The sequence below is a fragment of the Mugil cephalus genome, chromosome 12 (assembly GCF_022458985.1).
Source record: "Mugil cephalus isolate CIBA_MC_2020 chromosome 12, CIBA_Mcephalus_1.1, whole genome shotgun sequence".
NCBI lineage: Eukaryota > Metazoa > Chordata > Actinopteri > Mugiliformes > Mugilidae > Mugil > Mugil cephalus.
The window spans coordinates 9780227-9796571 of NC_061781.1; the positions used below are offsets into that span (position 1 = coordinate 9780227).

Genomic DNA, 16345 nt, shown 5'->3' on the forward strand with positions numbered 1-16345 from the left:
CTGTAACTGTACGACTGGGTGTTTGTGAGAATGTGACCTGTGAATAACGGTAGCATTATAACATTATGGGGGTTACTTTTAACGGGGCGTCTCTATCGGATCGTTTTCATGCTTCCGACTAGTGGAGGTAAATAATCATGAGCAGGGTTTAATTATTTTTTTCAAGGCCACACAAAGGGGAATTACTGGAAATTGAAAAATGAGTAGAAAATGTCATTGGAATGGTACGAAATTGAAGATGAAAACGGTTATTAAGGGAAAACTTTAAATTTGTGAGAGAGTAAATAAAAGGCGGGAGATGGGCTGCTCAAATCGGAAAAACGTTGAGAGCAATTTCGTACCTCCCAGGGTGCCGGCTCCCGGTAACAACAAAATTACTGCTTCTCAGGGTTTTTCAGATGCTTGTTAGGGTGCATGTAAATGGGGGTGTTGGCTTAAAATGAAAAACGTATTTTGAGCCTTCCCCAGGCGAGACCAAATTAGCTTTGGACGAGAGATCAAAACAGTATCCTGATTGGAAATTTTGAATCCAATTGGAGCAGTGAATAGTTTCTCAGTACAGTTTGGAGAGAAACAAAGAAATGTTGGAGGGGGTCAAGCAGTAGTGGAGTCAAATAATCTGTTTCATCATAAATGGGACGGAATTGCAGCTTAATGCATTCGGATGAAAGGCGGAGAAATTTTAAGATTTTCTGATGTTTTTTGATATCTTTTGTTTTATGTGACAACCGTCCTGCGTTTTCACTCGAATGTCACGTTTACCTGGACACAAGTATCCCACCAGTACTCAGAATAATAACACGGCCAGACAAGGAAATGCTTCGTGTACTTGCCTCAATCAGAGCAGACTGACTGGAGTGGAAAGACATTTTAAATTGGAGCACGGTGTTGGCCTTTGGATAATCTGTTCAATCGGAAAATGAGGGAGAAGCGGAAACATGTTTCGTGTTTGAAAAGATGATCGGAGACGGAATGAATGCGAGGAGCACCTTTTAATATGCGGGTCTGTCTTCTCATCTTTGTCGAATGAATGGATTCTCTGTTTTCAATAAAGGGAGGAAGATACTTCTTCTTCTGTTATATTTATGGCAGATTTTAAGCTCCAGAATCATCAACTCAGAAAACTGTTGTTCTGGGTCACGTAAACATAGATAGATAAGATCATTTAATTTAATTTCTTCAGTTTACTACACTTTCCATGTAAATATTTCACATATATAGTTCTTTACAAGGGGTTCACATAGTGGTGTGGTGGTTAGCACTTAGTGATTAGGGCGAGCTGCAAACAAACCATATTGACCATGCGTGTCTATAGATTTAGATGTTGTCATGTGTTTACAGTAACGTTTTAAGACTGAAATAGCAGTCTTTGTGTGAGTGCTCTTTGCTCTGCTGGTCTTGATCAGGATGCAGGTTTCAAAATGCTAAAATAGATCAGAAAGTGAGCTCACAGTATGAACATGTTTCAGTTCAATTGTGAATACCTGATGTGAGCAACACAAAAAACCCTGATAATAACTCACTGAAATATGCTGCTGTTTTTTTTTTCTCATGTTATGTGTTTTGTGTTGATATTCAGTATATCCTGGGATATGAATAAATCATTACATAAACACAAAATGTACTAAAATGATAAAGACATCACAGGAAAGTCACGCAAGATGGACCCTTGGAGATTAGTGAAATATCTTTCCAAGGTCTCCATTCGTGTGGTTTTGTAAATTTGACATGGTTGCACCTTCTTTGGTGGCGTCAGTGACGACATTTACAAGGACACTAGCATTTCATTAGTGTTCAGAGTAACTGGTCAGTCACAAAAATTAATCATCTATTCACCTCAAATGGAAAAGAGGAATGAGAGGTGTGGTGAGAACCCTGCAATTCAAAAGGAAATTATTAAACCTTTGATATCTGATCGTCTGTCTCTGCTTGGAATAAATGTAACGACCTCATTGGATAAACACTGGGTGATGTGATGAGTCTGAAAATATGAATGAAGCTGGAATTCGCATGGGTTCATATTTAGCAGTTTTTGAGCCAGTTCAGATTTGTCGATAAAGATGGTGAAGAACAAGTTTGCTTGTGTTAAAAGTTATATTTTTAATTAATAATTTGGGGTATCAAAATACTTAATGTATGAGAGGATCTGACCGATCAGGCATAACATTATGACCACCTTCCTAAAATTGTGTAGGTCTCTCTTGTGCCTGCAAAACTGTTGTGACTCATCAGAGAATGGACATGATCCTTCTGATGGTGTCCTGTGGTGTCTGACAACAGAATGTTGTTAATGTGGGTTTTTGGGTCCCACGGGTTGAGTTGAGGGGAGGGGCCACTGTGGATCATCCCACAAATAAGTTGGGGATCTAGTGAGTTTGGAGGCCAGGTCAACACCTTGTGCTGTTCTTCATGTTTTTGGAGTTGTACCCAAACCATTTCTGTGTGTGTTTCTGTGTCAGGCTGCATCCTGCTGGGGATGACTGCTGCCATCAAGGAGTGTCCTTACTATGGGGTGGGGGTGTCAGGTACATGTTACATATCTCACCAAACATCCACATGAATGCAAAGTCCAAATGTTTTCCAGCAGAACATTGCACACAAGATGGAATGAAGATGAAAGAAATGTTAGTCACTGTCTTTAAAAGGCATAATATACTTATTTTTATTCTTTAATCTTCTTAGTTCTTAGTTTTTAAATGTATCAGTAGCCAATATATGCAGCCTCTTTGCAGATATAAGACAAGACAGAGTAACTATGAGAAGTGCGACATGTAGTTGATGTACAGATCTGCTCATTTTCAATTAAAGCCTGAAGACTGTGGAACACATTGCTACTTGAACTCAAATGAACTATAAGTCCATCACAACAAAGATTAAGATCTGATTAAAATCAAATCTGTCCTGCTGAATATTTTCTCTACATGTCATAATCATTCCATTGTGCTTTTTACTGTTAAGTGGTATTTTGTGAGAATGAGAATCTATCATATTTAATAAACTGCATCGTCCCTATCAAATAAATAAACTTGAATTCTAAAAAAATAAATAAATAGACAACTGTCTACTTCTACCTGACGCTATTTCACCCTTTGCCTACTTGAAAAGAACGACATCCCGGTCTAACTCTGATCTGTGCAAAGAGCAGCCGGAGCTTGTCATCCATCAGCAGGCCCATTGTTTTAGATTATGAGAGGTAGCCGACTGAAACCGGAAAATTCATTTCAATAATTGTCCCATTAAGCGGAAGACGCACAGGAAGACGGGGTACATTCAAATCTATGAGTACATGAGTACAGGTGGTTTCTGTCGGCAGCAGAGCATCCACCAGGAGAAATGCATGTGAACAGACCAGTCGACCAACATAAAGTATTATCCACACTCATTATGCAGGAAGGACAAGCTGGCAATGCTGGCTGGCAAATATTTGTCCACAAGTCAGTTTGTCTTAGTAGCTGCTTAAAGAGGAGGAACAGGGCCACACTGATGTGGAGAAATGTCTGTTTAAAAAAGCCACAAAATGCTGTTGTTTTGTTGAAGCTTTTGAATGAACATGTTTAGTGTGTATATATTCCCTTCTTTCTAGAATCTGTTTGGTCGTGCAAAATGAAAAGTAATTAATATAGATTAAATAGCAACCTTGTGATTAATGCGATTAAAATTATTAATCATCTGACAGCGCTAATTTATTCAACTATAGTAGGAAATATTAACCAATTATGAAGAACAAACAAACAAACATGTCCTGTAATAATATATCCTGGTGGCTCAGACTTCCTCCTGTCTCTTCAGTTCATATTTAAATAACTTAAAAATCTGATTGCATTTCCCCGGTATCTTATATAGTATTTAAGACGTTAAGTATTGTGATCATATGCAGAGTTACGTGCATCATTTATTGAATGAGGACAGTTGAAATTGTGAATTTATTTAGTCCGCCTAGACAGAAATTGTTGCTGATATCACGTATTGATGCTATTAAAATATTCACATCGGTATTGTGGTGTTGACTTCACCTATTTCAGCTGTGTCACAGTTAGACTCCGCGAGGCAAATTGAAATAAAGCTTTCTCTTCATCAGGGTTTATTCTCTTGCCGCCCTCACTGCACTTTAGATTCACCCACACTTGCATGTGCGTTAATGCCTCCTACATGCGATAATGGATTTCACTTTCTCCTTTTCAAGGACTTTTTCTATTACCCGAGTCTTTTATTCCCACCACAAACGGCTTCGCTTGCAGCATTCGAAAATGCTCTCCGGCTAAAATCTTCAGCAAAGCCAAGGTTTAGAACTTGCCGAGAGACTTCAGTGAAACTTCAAAAGCAGTGGGTGGGCACAAGTGTCAGGGAGGGTCACCAGGATTATAATCTTGCGTTTGTGAATGTGGAAACGCGGTGTTCAGGAGGCGTTGAGTTTTTTTTTTTTTTCTTAAAGGTGGCTAGGTGGCTGGCTTGACCGTGGAAGTGCACTGGAAACAAGCGGTGGGATAATGTCCTCTGAGATGTGGTGGTGTGTAGTCTCTATTTACCTGACCGACGCTCAGCTCCACCCCCACTCGCCCACAGAAAGGTGTGCTGTATGACACCAGTCTCCCACTCACTTTCCCACTTTCTCTTTTGTGAACACGCCAACTTAATCATATCTGCGTACACACATTTTTACTGATTTTAACTGCACCCGCACTAATTCCCTCACACCGACACAAATTGTTCTGATACTTGGACCTCGGATGAAGCAGGTTTACTGTTGGAATTATTAGAAATTATATGCAACAGGTTTGGTCAGCAGTATGATCGGCCATCATCGAATAGTACATAGAAAGTAGCTGTACAGATTTATCGTTTATACTCTTATGTTTTGTGACTATATTGATTATTGTTAACTTCTCTTATTTGTTGATTATTATATTTTATCTCTCATGTGTTTTCTGTTTTAGTACAAAGTGACTTTTTTTTGTGTGGTTTTTAACGTCCCAAAATGGGCTATCGATGTCCATTTGTTAGGGTGTATTGTAATCCAGTCAGCCACGCAGTGTCTAATCCCTCAAAGCCAAACAGGCTGTGTGTCATGCATTCCTCCACCTCTCTTACCCAACTATTCAATGAGCCAACGATTGCAAGAGGTTGCTAATGGTGACAGTCAGTGATTGATACGCACACGAATGGTGTCTGACATGTCTTTTGTACTGTAAGCCCGCTAGCTAAATGTTCCTCCATTATTTCCCCTCTCGTTGTTCTGCTTTGTTCCGGCAAAGGACCAGGTATTGATTAAGAGGTTGCTAAGCAACAGGCTTAGCTGCCACAGAAGCGTGCAGAGGAGAACAGAAAGCCAGATGTAATGCACTGCTCTGTTACAGTATGACTTTCCTCCAGCTGCCTCGATGCGGCTTTCCATTGAAACTTCGCTGTCCCTGAGGTTTTAGAAGATTTGAATTCATCATGTCAGTTTGCAAACTTCTGCAACCTCCAGGATTTACTCAGAGAAAGGTTTCTTGATATGCCGTAGTTGTTGAACTACAATGTGACCACTGTTATTCATTTTTGCAGGAAATTCGTTTTTATTGGATTGCTCTATTCAGCACTCTACGTAAAGATTTTCTCTAAAAAGATGTTTTATACCGAAGGACACATTCACTGAATGAATAATTATCAAACGCAGCTTTATCTATTAGGGTTTTAGGATGGACATTTACTTCAGGCATTTTTGATTCACATGGAATTTGATTTCTAAAGATGAATCAGAGAGGTCTCATTTTTTTTTCCAATCAGTGCTACAACTATGTGTCCTCGAAAAAGAAAATCAACACATCCAAGTGAAAATGCTCTTTTTGTCTTATACCATTGTAAAGTATTGGACTCGTTAAATAGATAAAATATACAATGAACAAAAGTATAGAAGTAATACAAAATAATGTGCAAGGATGTCTTATAAAATCAACTATTCATCATTGAATAAATTTAAAGTTTTGAAAGCTGCATCCTTAGCTTTTATTAACAATCACAAGGCTCCATTAAGACAAACAGAATACATGCAACTGTATAATCACATTTGATTATTGTGACTCGTGTAATATGAAATCTCCAGCTAAGCCCCGTCCACTTGAAACCAGATATAATTTTGACTTTTTAGTTTGTTCCTGTTTATGTCATTAAATAATATGATAATGCTCCTTCCATTCATTATTATTAGGGTTTTCTCTGATAGCAATGACTTGTGGGTTTTGTAGTTTCTACAACTGTAAGCCACATTAAACTGACAGGTAAAAAGCACATTTTATGAAATGAATATGACGATTACAGCAAACTAGCAGTTCAAAGTCTCTTGCCACCTGGAACACTATTTCTTAGTCTGGAAAGAGTTCCCACACATGATGGCTGCTTTTTATTCATTTTGTGGCCCAGCGCATCCCAAACGATCTTCACTGGGCTTATATCAATTCAATTCAATTCAGTTTTATTTATATAGCGCCAATAACAATACAAATCGTCTCAAGACGTTTCACAAAAACCAGCCTGCAACCTCCAGAGCAAGCCTGAATGTCGGGTGATGGTTACTCCATGCCATATGATGCTGTACTCCATCAGTGTCATTGTTGGTTTAACAGCCCTCATTGAGTCTGTGTGTGTTCTGTAGAAAAACAAATGGTGGTACCTATAGGCACAAACCAGGTGGGATTTTGTGTCACAGAATGCTTCGTATCTCTGGATGTTTGTTTGAGATAATCTGTAGTGAAACTTGTCCGAGGTCCGGAGCACACCTCAGCTCGGCTTTGATGTGAACAGGAATGCCACGTCGACCCGCTAATTTACACGATGACGTTGATGTAGCTGCCTGTCACATTCTGATTTTGTCACTGGACAGCGTGTCAGACATTGTAGAAGCTCCAGGGCTGCGAGCAGCTCAAAAACAGAGCAAAGTTTGAAGGGCAGAGATTTTTGTAAATTTTTTCAGTCAAACAAATCAAACATGTTGCTTCGCGATGGTTAATGGAAACGCATAGGTGAATTAGCCCTACGTCATGTTTGGGAAATCACACCAGGGAATCTTGAACTGCGCATGTTCGGCTGCTTTTATATACAGCTTGTATAGTGATATGGTGCACTTTTTACCAATCATGGCAGCGCACTGGCAAGACCGTGAGATCTGCGAGCTACTCTGCATCTGTAGAGAAGCGGAGATTCGGCGCACTTAAATGTGTAATGATGATGTTATTGACGTGATATATGAGAGACGTATGAGAGGGAGGAAAAAACAGACAACTCTCAGAGCTCTCACTTTTTGATGTGAAGGGGGTATAACAAAATCAGCCAGACAAAACTCTGAAATATGCCAACAGTGAGCGATGTCCTCTCTCTTGAAACTGTAGTTTGCGAAGGTGCTTGAAGCCATTCGAGGAAGTGATGTGGCTTGTAGTAATGCCATGTTAATATTATTATAGTGGCAGCAAAATGATTCATTTTTGTCCATTCATTCAAACAACAATAGAAGGCAACTCACTGAAATGACAACACATGGCCATCAGACGCAAACTCCTCCAAAACCAATCAAGTGCGGAGAGATGCAGCCCACACAGGCGATGACGGCAGGACGCTTGTATGTTATGTAAAGTCCCTGTGTGCTCACGCATCTACCATGTGAAAGCATGGACGCAGTATATACAAAAGCAAAACAATAGCCTCGGTGAAGACCTTGGTTCACACTTTCGGATGTGAAGATCCTAACAGACCTCATTAAAAAGTCTTTTTACCAAGAAGTTTATCACATTTACTTTGATCAGCTTCAGTTGGAAACATTTTCGGGTGGCTGTGTTCCCTGTTGTGCTTAGTATTCCTTCAGACACACATGCAGATGCATCACCCTGGGCAAAATACTGGAGACGTGTAAAGCTTTGACCAGCTCTAAAATTAGGCCGTGACCCTCTCTGTTTGAGTTATAGTCACCGGTTTTAATCTGACACTGATGGTGACTGATTGACCTGGCTGTTGCTCTAATCAGGAAACGGTTACTAAGAAGAGAGGGAACATTGACAGAAGCAGATACGTAGGCAGCATTAATTTATTTCTGTCGGCGCGCTGAATATGAAGCAGAAATTGAACATTTGCGTCCTTCGTGTAAAAAGGATAAACTGCTGGAGTTATTGTCTGTATCCTTGTTGGGCATGTGGCGTCGTGCATTAAACCTTTACAACTGTGCAGGCTGCTGGTTGGGTCCTGGACCGACTGCTGTGGGTGTTTGATAGAAGGAGTACGGCTGGCTCAGCTTTGTGTCTTCTTTCCAAAAGTGTGGCTCATGAATTACACAAGGTTTAAAGAGGAATGTCTTTTGACTGAATGCATCTTGAAAAGCATGGCTTTATAGAGAGACGGCACTTAAAACCCGTGCTCTAGTGTGACTGGCTTCATTGAGAGGGATTCAGCTGGCCGGCAGTATGAATATGTCGGCATTTCAGCCGTCCTTGTCTCTGAACTGGGAGTTGTTCATTAATGGTGTTATGGCTGGGCAGTTTCCACGGCTGACGTCAATAAACAGCCTTTCCATGTTTTGTTAGGAGAGTTAAGGCTGTGCTCTGCCTACAATAATCCAATGGGAGGCTTCAGAGTTTCTGCTTCCTGAGCGCTCCGGCCTCTTAGGCATACATGCTGTCAAGGCTGGTTGGAGCTGTCAGCTCTCTCCTGGTGCTCTGCCCTACCTCAGCCTTGCCAGAAATTGCACAGGAAATGCCATTCTCAACATAAAATATGAAAGGCACTGTTGACCCTGACATTTGTTTTTCGTCTTTTATTTATCCCTAAACACTCACTTGAGCTCTGTGCTTTCTCATTTGTTCAGGTCACATTTCCGCTTTCCAAGTAATCAACTTTTATCTGCTTTAAAAGGCTCTCGTGTGCTGTACCGACTCACAAATTAAGCGGAATCACGAAACTCCTCAGCCTCGTGTCCGTACAGTCAGTTGCCAGTTTATTAGCTATATACATGCAAACATATTAGGTATAATATCTTCAACTGGCGCAGTCTAATATAACAACCATGCAGTCAGTCCTCTTCACAAAGGTTATAATGGTCAAGTTTGTTAAAACTGTTTTGAAGAGGGATTAATTCAACTGTATGAAGAGTTTGGAGGCTACAGTTTGAGGTGCTGTTGAACTTCAGCACATTTATATAGAGTTCTTTTTTTTCAGACCTCATTCATGTGAGTTGGATGGTTACAAGTGTAGCTGCTGTAGCTGAAGGAGTCCATTGTAGTTGTGATTCAAATTAAAGGGATTTGTAACATTTATTTGCTTCACTGCTTGTATTAATTGTATGAAGCCATGAGGAAGTGTGGTATATTGTCAAAAAAAGTGTAAAAACAATCCTGTGTAGATGATGGTTGGTGAGAAAGAAAAGCGTTTTGCTTGTTGTCAGTGACTCGGTGAAATACAGGAAAATGTCTGTCAATTAGCTGGAGAGCTTATCAGCTTAGAGAGTGCAGGCAAGTGGGTTGTTTGTATAAATTTATCATTGCATAAAGTAATTTGCTGTATTTAACAGGTTAAAATAATTCTAGATTAGAAATCTATGTTTTCGCTTGAATTTGGCTCATAAATGCAGATCTCTTATTTATGTTGTGCCATTGTCACAGAGAAAAGGCTGCCTGAATCACTGGCTTCTATTCTCCTGAGAGTGTTTGTCGTTGCCCAAGGTGAAAATACGAGTGAGCCAGCAATTGTTCAGCGAGAGAAATGTCATCTGCGCTCTCATTTCTGTTTTGCTTCTTGAAATAAAGGTTTATCCAACCCCTGCTGTGCTCCCACGCAACAGACACGTGACACACCCAGGATAACGATGATGCTCCGTCGCCAGGAGATACGGCGCGTGCTTGTGTCAGTGGCTTCCTGAAAGACTGAAGCATTTTTTAGTGATGTGCATTCTATGAAAATGTGAGAAAAGACCTATTTTGTTGTTCTTGTTTTTATTACTATTAATGGAAGTTTTTTTTGTTCCTTTAGCTCCTTCAGATGAGGCAAATTTTATTCGCAGAAACCACATGAAAACTGCTACGCGTCATGTTAAAACGATTTTAAATTTTTCTACATATTTTTCATGTTTTTCTGGAAACACAGGAGCTGTTTCTCGCCAGCGTGTCTTTTTGTATCTGAGAGCTTGTGCTTTATTTCCACCCCTCTTCACTGCTGCATTTTAAGCCAGGAATCCAATTTACTCTAACAGCCCATTTCTGTATTTAACATCCACAGGCTGAGTTGACCTGCTCCAGTGGGTTTTCAGAGGTGGATTAGAGTCAGCTATTGCCTTGGTAGGAAGTTGTGCGTGTGTATGCGCAAATAAAATCGTTGTTATGCCAGTGCAAATATAATATTTTTTTATTAGGAAAAAGCTTTATTAGCTGTCGACATCGGTTATGACAGAGGACACACAGCCCTTATGTTTGTATTGCTTCTGTGTGAAACGTCTGAGCAAGAAAATCATCTTGTGTTGCGTGGGAGGATTAGGTGGTACTAAAACTTTAGCTTTATTCTGCCGTAAAAACCTTCTCATCCACAACCAGTTTGGTTTTCAGTTGAGAGCTGCTGCTTTGCATTGTCCAAAATCAGTTGAATCTATTGTGTTCATGTTTATAGAGTTAGATTACGTTTTTAAGGAATGTGGTTGCACCAAACTAACAACTATCAGCAAGTAAAGCCAAGAGTGACGTTCCATGAGTTTGTGTTTTCTTTCAAAAGGGGAAGAGTTATTCAGGTAAAATGAAAGATGCAAAATTAGATGTCTGCTTATTATTTTCCTCGTATTTCTTCTTTTCCTCTTGTGCTAAGATAAACAGCTAGTCAGATGTCTGGGAAGATTCTTAGTTATCCAGGTCATGGTTTATCTATGTAAAAACAAAGCCAAGCTAAGAGGTAAACCAAAGCTAGCTGGATTTGTTTTTCTGTAGATGTTTTACCGCTCATCCGAGTGTTTTACAACTGAATTGCAGGTGAGTATTGGGTCATTAGCAGAGTCCAGTCATGTGATGTCCAGGTTATTATTCAAATAAAAACCTAAACTTCCCAGCAGTCATTTAGACCTGAGGAGCCACTTGGGAAAAGTGTCAAAACACCTTAAGGAAACTTCCAGTTGCCTTTGTTTTAGCTATGGTTTTGACAAAGCTGCTTTTTGTCAGAGCGATCTCTCTCATTGTCAGACACCGCTGGTTTAATCTGCTGAAAAGCCGGTGACATTTGTCCGACTAGCGGCAACGCCGACAGTCTGACACCAGGAAACGGCCGACATTTGGCTCGGTGTGTGTGTCACGTCCCTAATGTTGCATGGTTTATGTTCGGCTGCCTGCGACGATGCTCATTTTTGAAGTCTTGGGGTAAATATTTGCCGTGCCCTCCTTCTCAGCCTTGTTGTTTCCATCATAATTTCAACCCACAGTCTTTGTTAGAGTATTTATACTGTGGTCATATCTGACTAAATATATAATACATTTGAGCTACATAATTTGCTCCTCACCTACTCTACACTGTTCCTATTTTTAATTCTTGTTTCATATTCCTCCACGACCTGCAGGGGATACATTACGAAATGGAAGCATCATATCATTAATGAAACTGTTACATGCACACACTTGTGTGTTGCAGCCTCTAACCTGATGTTGTGAGTGTGTTGATTACCACTTTCACACATGTACTAGAAAGGTGGAGGGCAGGTTGGCTCTGATTTCCTCCTCCACATCGTTCTGTCGCTCTGCCTCTGCTCCGCTCTGCTGGAGATCCTTCTCCTATCTTTCTATTTCTGATCTGCCCTCTTTATCCCTTCTGTTGTCTTTGTTTCTGCCTGGCCCCATTTCTTTCTCTGAATTTTTATTTATTTTTCCCTGCCCACTCCATCTATCATGGTCCATGCTGTGCTTCTGATAATGGCATATGGTGTATTTTGTCATTTAGACAGTAGGAGTTTATTCAAATAGGTTTATTTATACAGAACCAGTGGCTTTTTTTTTTTTTTTTTTTTTTTACATTTCAAGGTACTGTTAATGCCTCAGCTGTTCCTGAAACAGGGGGAACTGGGAACACGTTGATTGCTTTTTCTTTTTATTGCAAAGGAGAAGAGGTCTTCAACGGCAAGTAAATGTTATAAATTCTTTCGTGTAGTGTAGATGCCCTTTCATAATCTTTTAAACCCTGTAGAAAAAGGCAAGTTCTTGGGTAAAAAAACTCAAAATTATTAAAGTTATTATAGACAGACGGGCGAGCAGCTTATGAGCACGTGATGTAGGAGTTGAGTTTGCCCGGCAACAGGTGAAAAGACTAAGAAGAGACACGTTGACAGTAGCAAGGTTTGACTTTTTCCTCACTGCCTCTGTTTCCGTCAGCCTCTGCTCGCCTTTGATGAGGCGTGGATCACTCTGACCTTGCGGCTAATAAGTAAACCTGTCACAGTCATAAAAAATGCATGGAGCTGATCTGCAATTAAAAGCAGTCCCAGGTTTGATATTGTTGACTGTGTGGTGTCGGCGCCAGGGCGGGCGTCTCCTCTCGAATGCGCTCATATTTCACCCCGTCGAACACACAATGTGCGTGTTGTACGTTTGTCGTGAGAGTGGGCTGCGGGTGAGTTTGGACTGATGTGGAAGGTTGATGTGGACGAATGAGTCACGATGGGGGTGGTGGCGGCTCGGCCGTCGGTTTGACGACATCGCCTGCTGGAGCAGATGGTTTCAGCCGCCGCGCATGGGAGCACAGTTAGCGGTAAAAGCAGAGATGCATTTATTTCAGAGGTGACTGATTGTCGCTCTCTGTATGGGTTCGCTCTCTAACGACGAGATGGAATAGTATGTGTTGCTGCACACGGCTTTACTTCACAAAGGCTTCTCCATTCAAGCAACACGACGAGATGAATGCTTTTCAGTGTTTGGAACAATTCAATTTAAACATTTGCACTCCCACGAGCTTCCATAAATGGATCTTGACGCATCCGTGCTTCACATAGTTTGGACGAAAGCCAGGCTAGACTTGCTTTGCATTTGGCCCGGCAGCGGGAACATCAGCCGGTGCCAGGGAGGCTTTTTCAGCATTAAACACTGCTATTACACACAAGTGTTGGATTTGTTTTCATGACCCAGTATTTTCAGCCTATTGGTTTCTGACATGCACTAAACACAATGCCTAAGTATTTACCCTCTTAGCTTTTTGTTGCTTTTATATATCATGGTCAATATAAAAAAAATTCCAAAAAAAAAAGTCAAACAAAATAAAAGATTACACAGATTTTTACAAAATAATGTCAATTAATTAAAAATATGGTTCTTTTCTACCTATTAGTACTCGATGAGCTTTACAGGCACAGACACATCTACTCATTCGCTCACACAACACACACACACATTCACACACCAGTGCTACATTTCCTTCGGCCATTATTCCTAACTGTACTAATTTATATGTTGCTCATTCAAAGGAACATTCTGTTTACTGAACATGAAGAGCTTTATAGATGTCTTATTTAGTGTAATGGAAATTATTTAGGGGGAGTTTATAGAAGTCACTTTGGCTTTGTAAACTGGGGCATGTTTTTAAGATAAAGTCATAAAAATATGTAAAAAGAAATCGGCAGTTTCGTTGATATCCCTCACACGTCCCCTCACATATATAATGCGCATGTAAGTAAATTATTGGAATACCTTTAATTATATGACCATCTATTCCTTTAATGTAGCTAATAAAGTATTTCTGCTAATGTTTCATGTTTCATTTTCGATGATCGGAGTTTCTTATCGGTGTAACTTAACATCATTGTGGCTGAAAATACTTTCACCCAGGGAACTTATTTGTTGCCACGCCAGCAGAGGGAGACATGATGTTTTTGAGAAGTCCATTTGTCTGTCTGTTCTTGGAAACATGATATCTCAGGAACACCTTGACAGAATGTCTTCAAATGTGGCACAAATATTCAGTTCCAGGATCTTACAAAACACTGTCTTGGTCATAATTCAATAATAGATACTCTAATTAAGACATGTGAGTCCTGACAGACACAAACTGTTACTTGACTAGTGTGTGTGTGTCATACTACAACAACGCTTAGTTTGTCACAAGCTCAGAGCTTTCCCCCATCATCTCGGAAGAAACTACTTCTGACAAAATTTAAATAATTGCTCTGCTCTTATAGAGGAAACTTATTATGTTACTTCTAAAAATGATGACACACATCAGAGTACAGTGCAGAGAGATAAAAAGAGATCATCCTTGAGGGAAAAGGCTGAGATTTATCTCACAGTCTGGCCTAGTTTTAAAAGGCCAAATAACTTTACCAGGACTGGGAGGGTCTTAAGCGTCTCCCTGAAGGCTCCCGCAGGTGAAACTGCTGCAGTGCAGTGGCACCGAACCTGCACAGACTGATGTGTCGAGGGCTGTGGAGGTGAGAGCAGAGATCAGCATGTTGTGATTAAACTGTTAATTAGCAATCTGACAGAAATTCTGCGTAAGTGATTGTTTCCAAACAAGTAAGTGTAAGTGTAAATGGCTGCTCATAGAGGACAAGATACTGGTAAAATATTGTAGTTTTTTTTTCTTTCAAAAAAAAAGAAAGTAACAAAAGACAAATCAGAAGTTCCCTCTATCTCTTCCTAAAGTCTGCCCCTAGAGCAAACAAATTGAAGGGGACATAGCATGTAATTCTAATTCAGTTTTGGAGCTTTTTATACATTCAGTAGGCAAAAATGTATGCTGTCAGTTTGTAATGAGCTGTCTGAGACTGCAAATGTGTCATTCAATGAGCTGTTTCACATTTAACTCATTCGTGACGTAGATAATTTGTCCTGAACATCAGACCAGCCCCTGAACCCTCTACATTAGAAGTGACAACGCTAGCGAAGCCACATTTCATTTCAACAAACATTGGATACACATATACAGTGATGGGGTCCTGCTCTTTGCTCCGCTGTTAAGGCGTCTAGGTATCTTTACACTGAATCCTAGCCTCAGGAGAAACTAGAGTGAAGTGCTAGTTTGAGCCGTCAATAAACTGTTTCAAAGTAAGCATCACGTTTATTTCATCCTCGAGTCGGCCACTGTTCACTACCTGATGGGTTAGCGGACAGCGGCTCAAAGTAGCTCTCATGTTGTTCTCCACTCTGGGACAAATAGATGGACTGATGTGGCTTCACAGCGTCGTGCTACCGTACTTTACCGATACGCTTAACGATTGCCAAGGTAATGCTACTAGAAGAGCTCATTCTTTGGAGGGAGGGGATGGCACCAAATGGCTTGCGGTGAAAAGGACTATTTTTGCTGAATATGGGTCTGTTTAACACAATGAATGGAAATTTGTAACTGAAGTAGAGCACAGATACCATAGTCATGGTAGAAACTTGTGGAAATAGACATCTGATGTCCCCTGTAAAACTTTAAAACTGCTGTTTAACATTTCTTTGTGTTGGCTAAATGTCCCCCTGGGTTTTAGTACTTCAAGACAGGCTCATAAACAATTGAAGCCAAACTACCGGGGAAAATAAGAAAAATATTTCAGTTGTCAGTAATAAATGTAGTTTCTCTCTCTGGTTCCTACTAATGGAAACAGAGAAAGGTCAGATGAGCGTTGTGATTTTTCTTAAAGATATGATTTGATATAAAATTTAACTTTATACAGTCAAGTCTCAGTTCTATAGTCTTTGCCTAATGTATTTAGAAGATATGATAGAGCATTATGTCATGTGACTCCTTGATTTAATAGAGAACCTAAAGATAGGACTTTTGTCCAATGTGTGGTTATTACAAATTATGAAATAGTGTTTTCAGATTGTTTCAAATCAGCGTTTGAATTTGACGTGGGTATATTGTTACATGAAATTCCCATTCCTTTTATTTTATAGTAGTTTTTTGCCTATTTATTTCCACTTTAAAGCTCAATAACAGGCCACATGGACACAGATGTCTGCTAAAATATCACAGTAATACATGAAGCAACAATACATATTCTGAAGCTCTAGTCTAAACTCTGGCCTGTGGATAATATACTTCCCCATGAAGTTTGTTGAAAATTAAAGTCACTTTCTTGGTCACTTATGTCTTAAGACGCACATTTTTAGATTAAATCACCTTTTTGAACACATGGAAAGTAATTCTGTCAGTTATGAGCATCTAATCTGTGGGAAATAGATTAGACGCAGTAATACCTTTATTAACTATTGACACTGAGATAACCGAGATGGACCCGTGTTTTAAATGTATATTGTATATTGTATATATCCACATTGATACAAGCTTTGTCTGTCTTTTTAAACACTTTTTGTCGTGCTAGCTCCATGTTTCTGTCTTTCCTGTAAACCCATCAAATGCTGTTTACCCCACACACGGCACACATGCT

The 16345-nt window shown here is 40.0% G+C and overlaps 1 protein-coding gene across 2 annotated transcripts in view; it reads left to right on the forward strand.

Annotated features, from left to right (window-relative positions):
* Positions 1–16345, forward strand: part of LOC125017495 (general transcription factor IIF subunit 2-like) — a 43857-nt gene that overhangs the window by 1949 nt on the left and 25563 nt on the right. The gene's annotated exons all lie outside the window — the stretch shown is intronic.